The 17,543-nt window shown below is 32.4% G+C and overlaps 1 protein-coding gene across 1 annotated transcript in view; it reads left to right on the forward strand.

Annotated features, from left to right (window-relative positions):
- LOC114333014 (protein O-mannosyl-transferase Tmtc3) overlaps positions 1–17,543 on the forward strand; it is a 1,018,587-nt gene that overhangs the window by 353,811 nt on the left and 647,233 nt on the right. The window lies entirely within an intron of this gene.

Consider the following 17,543-nt stretch of genomic DNA (forward strand, 5'->3'; position numbering starts at 1 on the left):
GGATATTTCTCTCGTGTCCACACTACAATACTTTATGAAGGTAATTTATCACCCGCTCTATTGACAATTTCCTAATTCTTTGAATAAACAAACTCGTGCTACGCGCAATGTAGTATACCACCACATATTTCCCTGATACGAAAATTAATATTATGTTTCGTGCATGATAAAATATCTAATAATATTGAGAAAAATAATTTGTTGGCAAAAGTTTAGAAAGTTCTGAGAATTTGTATTTTGTTTTATTTTCAAAGTCTTAATGAGATGTTTATAATACTTGAAATTAAGTTTGTAAGTTTCTTAATCATAGGGAAGTTTATTGTTATTCCAAACAAATTGTTTAAGTATTTTAAACATTTCTCAAACTGTTTTCTTGTGAAATGTTTAATTTAGTATCTATTATGTATATATGGGATTCAGCCACAATTTCTGGTGTAATAAAAATTACATTTCTTAATTAACTACTGCTGTTTCACGTTTCGATTTTCACTCCGGAAATTGTCCTCAAAAAAAAAAATTTAAAAGAAAATTTGGTTTGAAAATTCTCGGAAAGAGTTCATAACCTGATCTTTTAGGTAATGTATTGTATAATTGTACGGAAAGTACCTACACATTATAAAAAGATCATGTTATGAAATTTTTCCCAGAATTTTTAAACTTAATTTTTTTTTTAATTCTTCTGATGACGATTGCTGAAGTGTAAATCGAAACGTGAAACAGTAGTTAATTAAGAAATGTAATATTGTTCTTCTAAGGTCGTTTTTGTACAGTTCATGGTTTTAATAAGGCTTAATTTAATAAGTAAGTTAAAAGGTATTTTCATGTGTTCACGGTTTTCGATAAAACTATATCTCGCCACTTTTAAATTAAAAAATACCCATGTCCTGACGGATGGTTACTTTCCCCACATATCAAGGCGCGTTTCTGATCATGTGTCAGATTTTTGGTTGACTTTTTTGAGTTATGGCAGTGATAGATTTGTTAACACTTCTCTAGACTCCTAGTCATACATCTCCATTGGTCATAGGGACATAGAGGTATATACAGTTTGTAGTGGTATAATTGTTTGTTTGGCATGTTTAGGCTTGATTGCCTTTCTGTTCACCAGAAAAATTTCTTGTACTATGCGATCAGTCTGTTTTTCTGTTGATTATGTGTTCAAGTGATTAAGATTACTTTGTTGTTCATGTATAATCGGGGAATATGATCTTTTCTTGTGGTATAATTAATTGGGAGGAATCTAGTCCCATTTACTTTTATTTTTAATATTTTAATTAAAAGTTAACGTTCCTGCAACTAATTCTGGATGTCTTTTGTCTTTCGTATACCTCTTCTACCCCTACAAGGGACCATCCCATTAGCAATTCTTCGTAATGAGTGATTACCTTTTTGACGTTGACTTCCTCTAATATAGATAGTCATTCTTAATTTATCCCTTTTTGTCACCCTACCCTTCTATTTAGGCATTCTCATTTTCGCCGCATGCATACGGTGAAAAGATTCATGCACCAATTGTCATGGAAAAGAGAAAAACCAAAGAATCCTACGAAATAAAGAAAAATGTGTAGTGAATCCGTCAGCAAAAGGGAATCGTGAGACAAATTGACACATTTTCATATGTCAAAAAAACGTCAAATAAGAATCAGATATTTCAAAGTGCTCCCAAAAGAAATCAATTTTCAATAAGTTTGTATTTAACTGGAAACATTTAAGTAATTGATAACGGTAGATTTACTGTTGTATTATCAACCTAATAATAAAAATATATCTAAAACTAACACAAAGTGAAACATGCCCAATACATCATTCTGTGCAAATTGTTCTAAACTAACTTCCATCTCCGATGGAAAACTCCAGTGTGATGGCTGTAAGAAACCAATACATATCTCTTGTACAGATTTGTCAATTGATGATCGAGTAACAAGACAGAAAGTACGTGGTATATGTATACTTTGTAATGCATGTAGTTCAAGCATTGGAAGTATTGCTGAAATCAAGAGTCTTCTAGTGGAGTTTACAGCGAATATTAACAAGAAAATTGAAGATTTCGATACTAAATTATCTCAACTAAATAATAAATTAAATACACTTGATTCGATTGCAAAACCTGAATTTACTGACAGCATTGTCAATGAAGCCACTGACCGCATGTCACGTTCAAAAAATTTTTTGATTAGGGGAGTTCCTGAAACGACAGGAGACGCACAGAGTAAAAAAGATCATGATAAAAATAAAATTAATTTGGCCCTGAAAGTTATCGGATGCCTAGAAAGCCCTGTAACATTTTATAGAGTAGGTAAACCCAGTCAAAATGGACGTTATCCTCGCATGATAAAGGTGATAATGGGTTCTGAACACCACACTCGACAAATTCTTCGTAACAAAAATAAACTTTTAGAAAACAAATCCACCGAAACTTATTCCTTTATTGATGACAAGACACCTATGCAGCAACTTCGATTAAAGGAACTTCGAACTGAACTTGAAACCCGTAAAAGTAATGGAGAAAATGACCTTACGATTAAATATATGAATGGCAGTCCAAAGATCGTGACATTTCGTTCATAATTCTCTTGCACCAAAATTTACAGATTGGCTTCTTATGTATACAAATCTAAACTCTCTTTTATCCAAATTTAATGAATTTATAAGTACTGTTCAACTTTTAAATCCTCATATTATTCTCCTAACAGAAACATGGCTTAATTCTTCAATCCCCGATACTATTGTAAACATTGATAATTTTACTATATTTCGCAGAGACAGAGGTACTCGTCGGGGGGGAGGAGTATGCATCTATTTAGCAAATGAAATTACTAATATTTTTTCAATAACTAATAAAACAATAGACTTGCCAGGTATAGAAATTATCCATTTACTTGTTACTAACAATTCTTTTACATTTAATATAGTTTGCATATACCGACCTCCGGATACAGTACTTACTGAGGACAATATGCTTATTGACAAACTTGAGGAATTATCAAAAGTATAATCACATATGGCAGTGAAGTTTGGCCACTGAAACAAAGAGCGCAGAAAATGTTACTAGTAACAGAAATGGACTTCTGGAGAAGAGCAGCAGGCAAATCAAGAAGAGATCGGATACCGAACGAGAGAATACGAGAAATGATGGGAGTAACACATACAATACTTGATGACATAAAAACAAAACAATTGGTATGGTACGGCCATGTACAGAGAATGCCAGATGACAGGATCCCTAAACAGATTTTGGCATGGACACCACAAGGGAGAAGAAAAAGAGGAAGGCCGAGAAGAAGCTGGAGGGAGGGAATTGAAAAAGAACTAGAGGAAAGAGAAATCCCTCCAGGTCTATGGTTAAACAGAGAAGAATGGCGGTTAGGAGTCGGAAGGCGTCGGAGAACGCTGTAAACCGATAGTAGTAGTAGTAGGAACCTGCGTTCCACTGTAAGATGCGCAATTTAGTATTCTGACTGTTCGCCATCACTAATTTCTATCTGAGATTCTTTTATAGTATTGACATTACTGTCATTAGGTTCTGTTATAAGGGTAGAAACAAATTTTTCTATTTCGTCTTCGCTGACTATATGTTGATTTTTTATAGAAGTATTAAGAAAATGTGTTATTTTAAACATAGTTTTTTCTTTAAAAAGCATAAACTCATCCCTATAGGGATTGGGAATAATAGACTTTGAAACTGGATTAGAAACATTCCTTTTGGAGGTTGATGCTTCTGGAGGAGAAAAATGAATTTTCCGTTTTTTTGTGTTAGATGTTGAATGAGATTTATTAATAGACGAAAGTTTTGGTTTTTTTATTGCATTAAATTGATGGTCTGAAGAAGAAGGTAGCTCCGGAAAATTATTAACTTGGTATAACAGATCAAATCTGTTATTCGTAACTACTTTTGCATAGCTGGGGTTATCTACTATTTTTTCTGCATCCTTAAATGTGATATTATTTGTAGCCATTGTTTTTTTAATTTTTTGTTGCTTTAAATAAGCTGGACAATCTTTATATATAGTTGAATGTTGACTGCTTTTACAAAAAGTGCAAAAAATATCTTTAGTACAGGTTTCCGTAGCATGTTCATCTGTACATCTCTGACAACGAATTTTCCCGCGACATTGAAACTTTGTGTGTCCAAAAAATAAACATTTAAGGCACTGCACCACAGGATACACATACGGCTCAACTACAAAATTACACATATTTATCTTTACATTTTGTGGAAGAGTATTACCTACAAAAGTTAAAATTATTATCTGTCTATCAACATATTCCACTGTACCATCACTATTAACTTTTCTCCGTTTCATTCTCTTAACATCAGATACCTCTTTCACCGAAACGATGTTTTCTAATATCATCGCCTCAGAGAAAAATTATTATTATTATTATTATTATTATTATAAATCAAATAAGGGCAGAGGAGCGAGCTCCTATTATGCCCAAAAACAAAGAGAAATATCATTTTACAACTAATACAAATTAAGAATAAAGTTAAAAATTAACAAACATCAAATAAAAATATTGAAACAATAAAACAATGTCGCCCTAAAACAATTCAATCCTGTAAAGCTCCCATAATGTTCAAAACAAAGAAAAATATCGTTATAAAACTAATACAAATTTTAAAGATTACAATTTCAAACAAAATTTTGAAATAATAAATAATGCCGTCCTAAAATTATTCAGTCTTGCAAAGAAAATAAAGAATTATCAAGTCTATTTTTAAAAATGTTAACACTAGTTGCCGATATGGTGTCTTCATCTAAGTTATTCCAGATGTTAAATATTCTGTTTGGTAAAAAGTTCATCCTGGATCTTGTTGTCGTCTGTTCTCTCTTTAATTTATAACGATGACCTCTTAATCGTTCGTCTAGATTTAGCGTAAATATTGTGTTAAGGTTTCCAAAATTATATTTTAAAATACGGAAGGATATAATTAGGTCACCTCGAAGACGTCGATGTTCAAATGTTGTTAGATGAGCCAAGGATAGTCTGTCTTCATAATTAGGTCTTACACGGCCAAATGCCAGTCTTGTGGCTTTACGTTGAACATTTTCAAGTAAGACTTTATCACGGTTAAGATCTGGACTCCACACTGGTCCTGCAAACTCAAGAATAGGTCTGACGTATATAGAGTAAAGTTTACTCATTGAGGTTAGAGATATTCGTGTAAAACATTTGCGGATTAGAAACAGTTTGGAATTTGCACGTTTACACACGGACACTATATGGTCAGACCAATTTAAGTTACTATTAACTATCACTCCAAGATCTTTGTGGGAGGTTACTGACTCTATGGGATGCCCATTAATAAAGTACGGTAGTAATGGGTTATTTTTGCCAATATGTAGTATGACGCATTTTTCAATATTCAGTGGAAGTAACCACTCTGAGGACCATTTGAATATTGCGTCAAGGTCGGTTTGAAGAACATGTTGGTCAATAATTGGATTCACATATAATTTAGTATCATCTGCGTAAACGGAAATCTTACTGGATACAACAAGAGGAAGATCACTAGTGTATATACAAAATAGTAGTGGTCCAAGTACTGATCCTTGTGGAACTCCACTCTTGACTGGTTTGTCCAGTGAATAAGCTTCCCCAACACGAACTCGGAAGTACCTGTCTGATAGAAAATTTTGAATCCAAAAGTTTAACTTTCCGCGGATACCATAGTGATCGAATTTAGCTAGTAATCGACGTTTGGGAACACGATCGAAAGCTTTGGAGAAATCTAAATAGACTACATCAACAGGATGTCGATTGTTTAAAGATGAAGACCAGTCACTTATACAATGAAGTAAGTTTGTGATCGTTGAACGACCCTTGATAAAACCATGCTGCTGGTGAGGGATGACATTTTCTTGAAGGAGGAATTCAGACATAGCTTCAGAAATAATGGATTCCATGACCTTGCCGACAATAGGAACTAGGCTGATTGGACGATAATTATTGCAGTCAAGTTTATTTCCTTTCTTGAATATAGGAGTAACCGAAGCCAATTTCCATGACGAGGGAAGAGAACCCTGATTAAAAGAAGTATTCATTATAAAGGATATAGGTATGGCTACAGATTCTGCACACTGTTTAAGGAAAAAGGAAGTTAGTCCATCTAATCCAGGTGATGAATTATTGCGTAGTTTCGACAAATGTTGTTTAATAACATCTGGAGTGAAAGAGATATTATCAAGAGTTGTAAGGAGACGTGGACTCATTATTTGAGGAATGGTGTCATTTGGTTCGTCTGTAAAAACCTGAGAAAAAAATAAGGATAAACATTCCGAAGATTCATTATTAGAAGAACATATGGACCCATCATCTTTTTGAAGTAATGGTATGGAGACTTTAGAAGATAAAGATGTGCGAATGTACCGATAAATTTTTTTACTGTTACCACTAGATATGATAGATTCTTCATATTCTGTTCTTAGTTTTAGCAACGATTGTTTGACTCTGTTAGAAAAATTACGGTGAGCGAGAAAATCATGCAGAGAACCAGTAAGTTTATACGTTCGCCAAAGCTTTCGTTTATGTCGAATTAAGCGGATAGCTGAGAGGTTAATCCAAGGTTTTAATCGATTTTTGTATATTTGTCGTTCAGTTGTATTATCAGAAATTGTTTTAATAGCAGTATGAAGAAAAGAGTCCCACATTGACGATGGATCTGGGTGATTAAGAAAAATAGATTGCCAGTCTATCTGGGACAAAACAAAATTAACAGTAAAGAAATCAGTAGTGGAATACGTTACGAGATTATTTTTGCAAAGTGGTGTTAGATTAAATTGAATGTGAGCAGTAATAAGTGAGTGGTCAGAAATACCCACAGGAGAGGACACATCAAGTGTAGAAACTAATTGATCATCATTTGTAAAAAATAAGTCTAAAATTGAAGGATGATTATTAACTCTAAACCTTGTAGGTTCATTTATTAGTTGGATTAAGTTTGAGTTCATGACAAAGTTTTTAAACAAATTTTGGGAGTTAATAGTGTCAGTTTTGGAAATAATGGGCCAGCTAATCTCAGGAAAATTGAAATCTCCAACGACAATGAGATTTTCAAGGGATGATAATTCCTCAAGTTTGTCAATAAGCATATTGTCCTCAGTAAGTACTGTATCCGGAGGTCGGTATATGCAAACTATATTAAATGTAAAAGAATTGTTAGTAACAAGTAAATGGATAATTTCTATACCTGGCAAGTCTATTGTTTTATTAGTTATTGAAAAAATATTAGTAATTTCATTTGCTAAATAGATGCATACTCCTCCCCCCCGACGAGTACCTCTGTCTCTGCGAAATATAGTAAAATTATCAATGTTTACAATAGTATCGGGGATTGAAGAATTAAGCCATGTTTCTGTTAGGAGAATAATATGAGGATTTAAAAGTTGAACAGTACTTATAAATTCATTAAATTTGGATAAAAGAGAGTTTAGATTTGTATACATAAGAAGCCAATCTGTAAATTTTGGTGCAAGAGAATTATGAACGAAATGTCACGATCTTTGGACTGCCATTCATATATTTAATCGTAAGGTCATTTTCTCCATTACTTTTACGGGTTTCAAGTTCAGTTCGAAGTTCCTTTAATCGAAGTTGCTGCATAGGTGTCTTGTCATCAATAAAGGAATAAGTTTCGGTGGATTTGTTTTCTAAAAGTTTATTTTTGTTACGAAGAATTTGTCGAGTGTGGTGTTCAGAACCCATTATCACCTTTATCATGCGAGGATAACGTCCATTTTGACTGGGTTTACCTACTCTATAAAATGTTACAGGGCTTTCTAGGCATCCGATAACTTTCAGGGCCAAATTAATTTTATTTTTATCATGATCTTTTTTACTCTGTGCGTCTCCTGTCGTTTCAGGAACTCCCCTAATCAAAAAATTTTTTGAACGTGACATGCGGTCAGTGGCTTCATTGACAATGCTGTCAGTAAATTCAGGTTTTGCAATCGAATCAAGTGTATTTAATTTATTATTTAGTTGAGATAATTTAGTATCGAAATCTTCAATTTTCTTGTTAATATTCGCTGTAAACTCCACTAGAAGACTCTTGATTTCAGCAATACTTCCAATGCTTGAACTACATGCATTACAAAGTATACATATACCACGTACTTTCTGTCTTGTTACTCGATCATCAATTGACAAATCTGTACAAGAGATATGTATTGGTTTCTTACAGCCATCACACTGGAGTTTTCCATCGGAGATGGAAGTTAGTTTAGAACAATTTGCACAGAATGATGTATTGGGCATGTTTCACTTTGTGTTAGTTTTAGATATATTTTTATTATTAGGTTGATAATACAACAGTAAATCTACCGTTATCAATTACTTAAATGTTTCCAGTTAAATACAAACTTATTGAAAATTGATTTCTTTTGGGAGCACTTTGAAATATCTGATTCTTATTTGACGTTTTTTTGACATATGAAAATGTGTCAATTTGTCTCACGATTCCCTTTTGCTGACGGATTCACTACACATTTTTCTTTATTTCGTAGGATTCTTTGGTTTTTCTCTTTTCCATGACAATTGGTGCATGAATCTTTTCACCGTATGCATGCGGCGAAAATGAGAATGCCTAAATAGAAGGGTAGGGTGACAAAAAGGGATAAATTAAGAATGACTATCTATATTAGAGGAAGTCAACGTCAAAAAGGTAATCACTCATTACGAAGAATTGCTAATGGGATGGTCCCTTGTAGGGGTAGAAGAGGTATACGAAAGACAAAAGACATCCAGAATTAGTTGCAGGAACGTTAACTTTTAATTAAAATATTAAAAATAAAAGTAAATGGGACTAGATTCCTCCCAATTAATTATACCACAAGAAAAGATCATATTCCCCGATTATACATGAACAACAAAGTAATCTTAATCACTTGAACACATAATCAACAGAAAAACAGACTGATCGCATAGTACAAGAAATTTTTCTGGTGAACAGAAAGGCAATCAAGCCTAAACATGCCAAACAAACAATTATACCACTACAAACTGTATATACCTCTATGTCCCTATGACCAATGGAGATGTATGACTAGGAGTCTAGAGAAGTGTTAACAAATCTATCACTGCCATAACTCAAAAAAGTCAACCAAAAATCTGACACATGATCAGAAACGCGCCTTGATATGTGGGGAAAGTAACCATCCGTCAGGACATGGGTATTTTTTAATTTAAAAGTGGCGAGATATAGTTTTATCGAAAACCGTGAACACATGAAAATACCTTTTAACTTACTTATTAAATTAAGCCTTATTAAAACCATGAACTGTACAAAAACGACCTTAGAAGAACAATATTACATTTCTTAATTAACTACTGTTTCACGTTTCGATTTACACTTCAGCAATCGTCATCAGAAGAATTAAAAAAAAAATTAAGTTTAAAAATTCTGGGAAAAATTTCATAACATGATCTTTTTATAATGTGTAGGTACTTTCCGTACAATTATACAATACATTACCTAAAAGATCAGGTTATGAACTCTTTCCGAGAATTTTCAAACCAAATTTTCTTTTAAATTTTTTTTTTTGAGGACAATTTCCGGAGTGAAAATCGAAACGTGAAACAGCAGTAGTTAATTAAGAAATGTAATTTTTATTACACCAGAAATTGTGGCTGAATCCCATATATACATAATAGATACTAAATTAAACATTTCACAAGAAAACAGTTTGAGAAATGTTTAAAATACTTAAACAATTTGTTTGGAATAACAATAAACTTCCCTATGATTAAGAAACTTACAAACTTAATTTCAAGTATTATAAACATCTCATTAAGACTTTGAAAATAAAACAAAATACAAATTCTCAGAACTTTCTAAACTTTTGCCAACAAATTATTTTTCTCAATATTATTAGATATTTTATCATGCACGAAACATAATATTAATTTTCGTATCAGGGAAATATGTGGTGGTATACTACATTGCGCGTAGCACGAGTTTGTTTATTCAAAGAATTAGGAAATTGTCAATAGAGCGGGTGATAAATTACCTTCATAAAGTATTGTAGTGTGGACACGAGAGAAATATCCTCTCTAATGTTTCAGAAAGTCATTTTTCATGTAGAGGTCATTTCCGGACGATCGATAGCTTATTTATAATGAACTTTTAGTTTTAACCTATAGTTATATACAGGTTGTCCCAAGAAAGTTTAACATCGGTATTTGGTATATCTTGGAAACTACAGCATTTATAGATTGACGGGACAACCTCGACCAAGACAAATTTATTGAAAAATTTTGGCGTTCCGAATATCACCGTTAGGAGGCACATTATACAGTGTAAACAATATAAATGAATTTTTGGGATAAACATGCCATAAATTGGGACGTTTTTAAAAACGTATTTTAACCATCAACTACTAGCGTCCGTGTGTGTAGTCCTAGTACACAACTAGGTATTTTTAAATGTTGTACAAAATAAATGTAGGCACATATTTAAATGTCAAATATTGTACAAAATAAATGCACATAATTGTCTCCTGTTGCACATAATGCACATAATGGTTAAATTTTCTCCTGTTGCATCTCTGCACAGCCTAACTACAGGTTATCAACATAGGTGTTAGCAACTAAAGTTGATCGGATGAAAATTAAACGAGTTTTTTTACGGATCACAATTTCTCTCCAGAACATTATACCTCCTCTTGTATATTTGTGAACAGATCTGACAGTTTTCGTTCTTGCTTGTCTTCTTCGACCTCTAAGTACACGATTTCGTGGGTCATCTGATTTACACCAATCCTGACTTTATCTGAAAATAGCACATTTTGTCAATTCAATTTTATTGAATCACTTAGCTTTTTAAATATACGGTCAACTTATAATTTTGTGGTAGGATACCCCGAATATTACAGAAGAACAACTGCTAAAACTTAATATGACAGGGAGAATGAGAATTATTATAAGAGAGAATTAGAAGAGAGTGCAAAATAAATAAATGGTTATACATGTAGCACACATGTAGGTATACCATTACAAAAATGCCACAAGGAAATAGCTTCAGAACAACATTAGGTATACCATAAAGATACAATAAATCGAATAAATATATTCATACAATAGCACAAAACGGAATAGTACGAATAACACAAAACAGAATCAAATCGTCAATAATGAGAAAAATCATTGTGCTTCGCAAACAGAAAATCACTCGCTGAGACAAACCGTCAACAGTGCGAATTAGCATTGGGCGACGCCGACGCTATAGAAATCCATTCGTTCAATTCCTGAAATTGTTTAACGCATTGCGATTTTGCAAAAGTTAAAATTAGCAGTACCTAAGTCAAGTTTAATTGAACACATTCAAAGTTTTAGTAATTATACCGTACATTTAAACAGTTTCTGGATCTAACAAAGACAAGACGTTTTTCCGCCCTATTTACCCAGCTAGATCGAGATCCATTTATAGACCGGGCTGTATCGTCGCCCCCGCTAGCAAAATTATTCCGATTCGATTATTTTTTTGCACAAACTTACTCAAAAAGAGGTCCTTATAACATATCCACAGGGTGCCGGGCGGTGCCGTGGTTGAAAAATTGTTCAACCAATTTTTTTAAACAAATTTACAAAAATAATTTTTTTATTTCGAACAATATTTTTTTTAGATAATTTGAGTCATTCTGAGCAAAAAAGTCTTTTGTCATTTTTCTCTAAAATTGATTGTTGTCGAGTTATATGCGATTAAGGATTTGAAAAATGCGAAAATGGCCATTTTCAAGGCTTAATAACTCGATAAAAAATTATTATTATAAAATTCAAAAAGTGATCAAATCAAGTTTCAAACCCCTTCTTCAGGTCGTGAAGAGATTTTTGTCATTATTTTATTACAAAGCTGCTATTTTTAATTATTAACAATTAACGCTATAGTACAACTGTATGGTCGCCCCCTTAGCGAAACTATTTCGATTAGAATTTTTTGCACATACTTACTCAAAAAGAGGTCCTTATAACACATCCACAGGGTGACGAGCTTTTAAAAAAAAAATTGTTTAAACAAATTCAAAAAAATAATTTTTTCATTGCGAACGATTTTTTTAGATAATTTGGGTTATTCTGAGCAAAAAGGTGATTTTTCTCTAAAATTGATTGTTGTCGAGTTATATGGCTATTTTCGCAGTTTTCAAATTTCAAATCGCGTATAACTCGACAACAATCAATTTTAGAGAAAAATCACAACAGACCATTTTGCTCAGAATGTCCCAAATTATCTAAAAAAAATTTGTTCGAAGTGAAAAAATTATTTTTGTGAATTTGTTTAAAACAATTGTTTATAGTATATTAAGTATGGAGAACGGTAAGGGTTTTATACCGATCGAAGACAATTGGTTGGAGGAGGAGCGGTGCGAAGACTCCAATTATTGTCTGAGATCGGTTACCCTTAACGTTCGACATGCTTATAACGTTTTTTGCACGATTGATACAATTATAAATTATAAAATTAAACATTTTCGTCATATTGACTAGTTTCATTCATTTTATCAAGATAGATACTTTGGTTGTTAGGTAGTAACTAGGGTGCATAACAACAATGGAGAATTGAGTTTTTATTTAGTTGTCAATAATTTTAAGTACAATTTTGATTATTATAAATTAAAATATGAGCGAAAGTGAATTTGAAGAAATTGAACGGGCTTGGAAAGAAGGGTGTTCCGCAATTATTCCCGAAAAATCCAAAATCCGTTATCAAAATACCTACCAAAGTTTTAAAAAATGGTGCGAAGGCAAGAATTTAAGAATCGAAGAAAAGACTCTATTTACATATTTCGTTCAAAGACATATGCAGTTGAAAGCTCCTGGAAGCCTCTGGGCAGAATATTCAATTATTAAATCCACCGTTTTTCTTTATGATGGCATTGATATTTCCAAGTTTTCAACTTTGATCGCGTATTTGAAGAGAAAAAATGTTGGCTATAGGCCTAAGAAAGCGAACATTTTTACACATTTTTTAATATAAGCTAGTTTAGGTAAAAGAAATACTCTAATGAAGATTTTTTCATAATTTGTAGGTCGCAATATATTGGGAATATCTGGTGCCTGTAGAAGAGAAGAATTATATAATATTACTATGAATGACATCCAACAAACCGATGGTTTAATGATTGTAAAAGTACCCAATACAAAAACGAACATCCAGCGTACTTTTACAGTCGTTAATAAACCAGACGATAAAATTCCATATTTAAAAATTCTGCAAAAAGTATATAAAACTTCGTCCATTACAAGTAAAATCAAATCATTTGTTCTTAAGATACGCCAAAGGAAAATGTGCTCAAGTAATAGGGAAAGGGACAATCGGGGGCTGGCCTTCTCAAAATGCCAAATTCTTAAATTTGCCTAATCCCAAGAACTATACTGGCCATTCGTTCAGGAGGACATCAGCAACGCTTTTGGCTAATAAAGGTGTTGATGTCCTCGGATTAAAGCGTCATGGAGGTTGGCGTTCATCGACAGTGGCAGAAAGCTATGTAGAAGATTCTCTTCAAAATAAAATAGATTTTGCCGAAAAAATATTGTGCAATACTAGTAATACTACTAATGTATGCGATTCTGCAGGAGTTTCTGTTAGAAGTGAAACCACAGCCCAAACAAGTGGGATTTCATTAAATAATTTAACAAATTGTACCATAAGTTTCAATATTAATAAATAATTCGTTAGTTTTCTTTATTCTTTCAAAAAATAAATTAAAATTAAGAGATTTTTTAACTCGACGGTAAGTGAATTACTCACCGTCGAGTTGGAGTACTTACCGTCGAGTTGGATTACTTACCGTCGAGTTGCTAGTAAATGTCACCTACTGACGTAAAATATGTCACGGTAAACAGTCAAAAATTATCAATCGTGCGAAAAACAATTTTTCGATCACGGCACCGCCCGGTACCCTGTGGATATGTTATAAGGACCTCTTTTTGAGCAAGGTTGTGCAAAAAAATCGAATCGGAATAATTCCACTAACGGGGGCGACGACGATACATCTGGACTAAAGCGCTAATTGTTAATAGTTAAAAATAACAGCTTTGTAATAAAATAATGACAAAAACCTCTTCTTCTATCTTGAAGAAGGGGTTTGAAAATTGATTTGGTCACTTTTGAATTTCATAATAATAATTTTTATCGAGTTATTAAGCCTTGAAAATGGCCATTTTCGCATTTTCAAATTTTTAATCGCATATAACTCGACAAAAATCAATTTTAGAGAAAAATGACAATATACCTTTTTTGCTCAGAGTGACCCAAATTATCTAAAAATAAATTGTTCGAAATGAAATAATTATTTTTGTGAATTTGTTTATTTTTTGACCACGGCAACGACCGGCACCCTGTGGATATGTCATAAGAACCTCTTTTTGAGTAAGTTTGTGCAAAAAAATCGAATCGGAATAATTTCGCTAGCGGAGCGACGATACAGCCCAGTCTATTAACAAACCTGGAAGTTTTGACAAGCTCCGTCGTTTCACCGAGAAACTCAGTAGTTTCTCCATGGAGATACCATACCCCCGTACGCTACATTCAGCTAAAATACAACATATTGATTTCGGTCGAAATATTGGCTGATTTGAATACTTAAACTTTTTTTCGTAAAACTGATAATAAAAAAGTTATGAATAGGTTCCAAGTTACGCAGACATACTGTATAAGAGCTATAAAAAAATTTTTTTGCTGAACATTTATTATTGTTTAAGTTTATTATTAAATGTATTTTAGGTAAGTTTTCCAGGAAAAAGTTTTGATCACTTTATATAAACATTTTTTTAGCTGGTAATTTTCGGTTTTTATTACATTTTTGTTATCTTTCTTAATTTTCTCAAAAATAAATATGTAGTCTATTTCATTTCTAAAGTCAAATAATTTGGTGCATTTTAAAGGTTACATCCTAAGCTTTAAAAAAACACTTATAAAACTGTAATAGATCTGTTCAAACTTGAGTAACACCGTCTTAAAGTGGTGGTAATTCTATAAAACTACGAAGATTTCAAAAATTACATTTTTTAAGACGTCATATCATTTGAATTAAATTTTTGAGATTTTTTTTGAATAAAACATCATTTAGTACGATGCTTGAAAGGTAAGTTGTGCAAAATTGAGGGTTTTATAAGAAAAATTGTATTAGTTACACATTTTTAAATCATTTTTAAACAAAATTCATGTAAGGCTCACTTTCCGCCCACACCGTACTTATGCCCATATATTTTATTTCTTTTTGTTATAACCATAAGATAGCTTAATTGTTCTTCTTTTAGGTTCAATTTGTAAAATTTCATTTGATCCATTAGTTAAAGAATTACATTAAAATAACTCAACCGTGCACTTCGCCGTACGCTAGTTTACAGTGCGCTAATGTTTGTGAGAAGGGTGATTTTAGCGTTATAAATAAAAAATTATAGAAGATACAGATTTAGTTTTAGAAAATTCTTTATATAAGGTTTTTTTTGTAAAGTTTTCTGAATTTTTCAATGGTCAAGTCAGTTTTGTTCTAAAATTTATATTTTCGGAGTTATTTAAAAAAACATCAAACTTCGTAGTTCATTTGTTTAATAAAAATTGAAGCACCCACTTCTCGAGTAGAACTTTTTGATATGTTGTTTATTAAATATTTCTTAATAAAATTACAAAAAGTTCTATCTTGTTTGATTTTTTCCGAAGTAAAAATCTATATGCACTCCCCTATAAGTTATAACCGAATAACTGATCAACTCAGAATACCTCTGAAGGGGCTGCAGCTCTATCATTATTGTGAAGTTTGGTTGTTTGAATATGGCATACTCTCACACATAAACACACGTGCACATGCACACCAAACACAATATGTACATACAGTAGTTACGGTCATTGAATAGTTTACAGGCTTACGTATCTAGGAGCCGATTTTTTAAATTATTACCTTGTTTAAACGCACCTTTTACGTCAAAGTGACGTTACCAGTGGTGTACCTAGAATAGGTTGATTAAAATTAAAAAATAAAAATAATATAAATATGTAGGTATATTTTACAAAGTTTAACAAAATGGAAAGTATAAAAAGAAGATTTTTTGAATAGAATGGATTATGGTCTTAATAATGAAAACAAGGAAGTTGGTTTAAAAATACCGATTTTATTTTATATCTATCTCAAATTATCCAATCTTTGTTTAATTTTTCATATGCACATATTATATGGCTCACATCCAAATCTGCAACAACTTGTCTTAAAAACCAACCTTCTTCGAGTTTGGTAATTGCTCTTGCCTTTGCGCATCACTAAAATTTATTGTAACCATTTTGGAGGAGTTTGATATCGTTATTTTATTTTTCAACACTCGCGAAATTTTTGACAAGCAATGACTTTTTGAAATTTTTTGACTTTGACATTTATCAAATCCGTATACGATACTGCAAACTTACAGTATTACAATATAAAAATTAAGGTGTAAACTATTCAGTAATCGTAACTGTACATCTACACCATGCCCAATCAACAAATCACCAATCAACCACAACACAACAGACTGTCCTTATTGCGATGTGGTCTGCCACTCCTAAGCTTCCCAATTCCGCGGAGTAACATCATGCATGCAAGGTACAGAGAAGAACGTGTTGTCTAATTGATGTTCCAAAGAGCTGAAAAAATTTAAGGGATTATAGCCTTGGCAGGAAATTGTATCCTTTCACTGCTATAATAAGTCCATACATTATGCACTTAGGTATTTAAAAACATTTATTTTTAAAATAATGTTACCATCTCGAGATATTATGTTATTTCTAGTAGTAACTCTATTTTGAAATGAACATTAGTCTCTCCCACGCTTATCCTAACACGAGGTGTTACTCCCTCTCACCAATGTTCACCGGATACTTTCTTCTTATTAAAATTACGACAGAAGATCTCTATCATATTATGCTTTCTTAATATCAAGGAATACCATGGGAGCATTTATCCCGTTATTCCTATAATTAACACTCGAAAAGCTGAACAAGAGAAAAAAGCTGCAGGTATAAGGATGGAATACCAAACGAATTACAGAAATATTGTGGAGCAGAAATGACAGAACAATTAACAACATTAATTAACAAAATCATAAAACACAATAAAATACCGGAAGAATGGAGAACGGGCGAACTAATTCTACTATTCAAAAAAGGAGATAAAAAGCAGCCAGAAAACTAAAGAGGTATCAACTTGTTAAATACTACCCTAAAACTTACAAATAAAATCTATTGAGAACATCTACCAAAACAACAAAATGGAAGTCAGAATAGATGGACAACTTACAGAACCTATAGATATAGGCAGCGAAATAAGACAGGGAGACTCATTCAGTGCTATGCTTTTCAATTTAATCATGAATGAAATCATCAAAAACGTCAACAAAGGAAGAGGATATAGAATGGGAAACAAAGAAGTAAAAATACTCTGCTACGCAGACGACGCAATATTGATAGCCCAAGATGAAGATAGTCTGCAAAGATTAGTCCACAGATTTAACATAAGAGCAAAAGAATTCAATTATGACAATTTCATCTCAGAAAACCAAAATAATAGTAATCA

This window comes from Diabrotica virgifera, chromosome 5, assembly GCF_917563875.1.
Source record: "Diabrotica virgifera virgifera chromosome 5, PGI_DIABVI_V3a".
Classification (NCBI taxonomy): Eukaryota; Metazoa; Arthropoda; class Insecta; order Coleoptera; family Chrysomelidae; genus Diabrotica; species Diabrotica virgifera.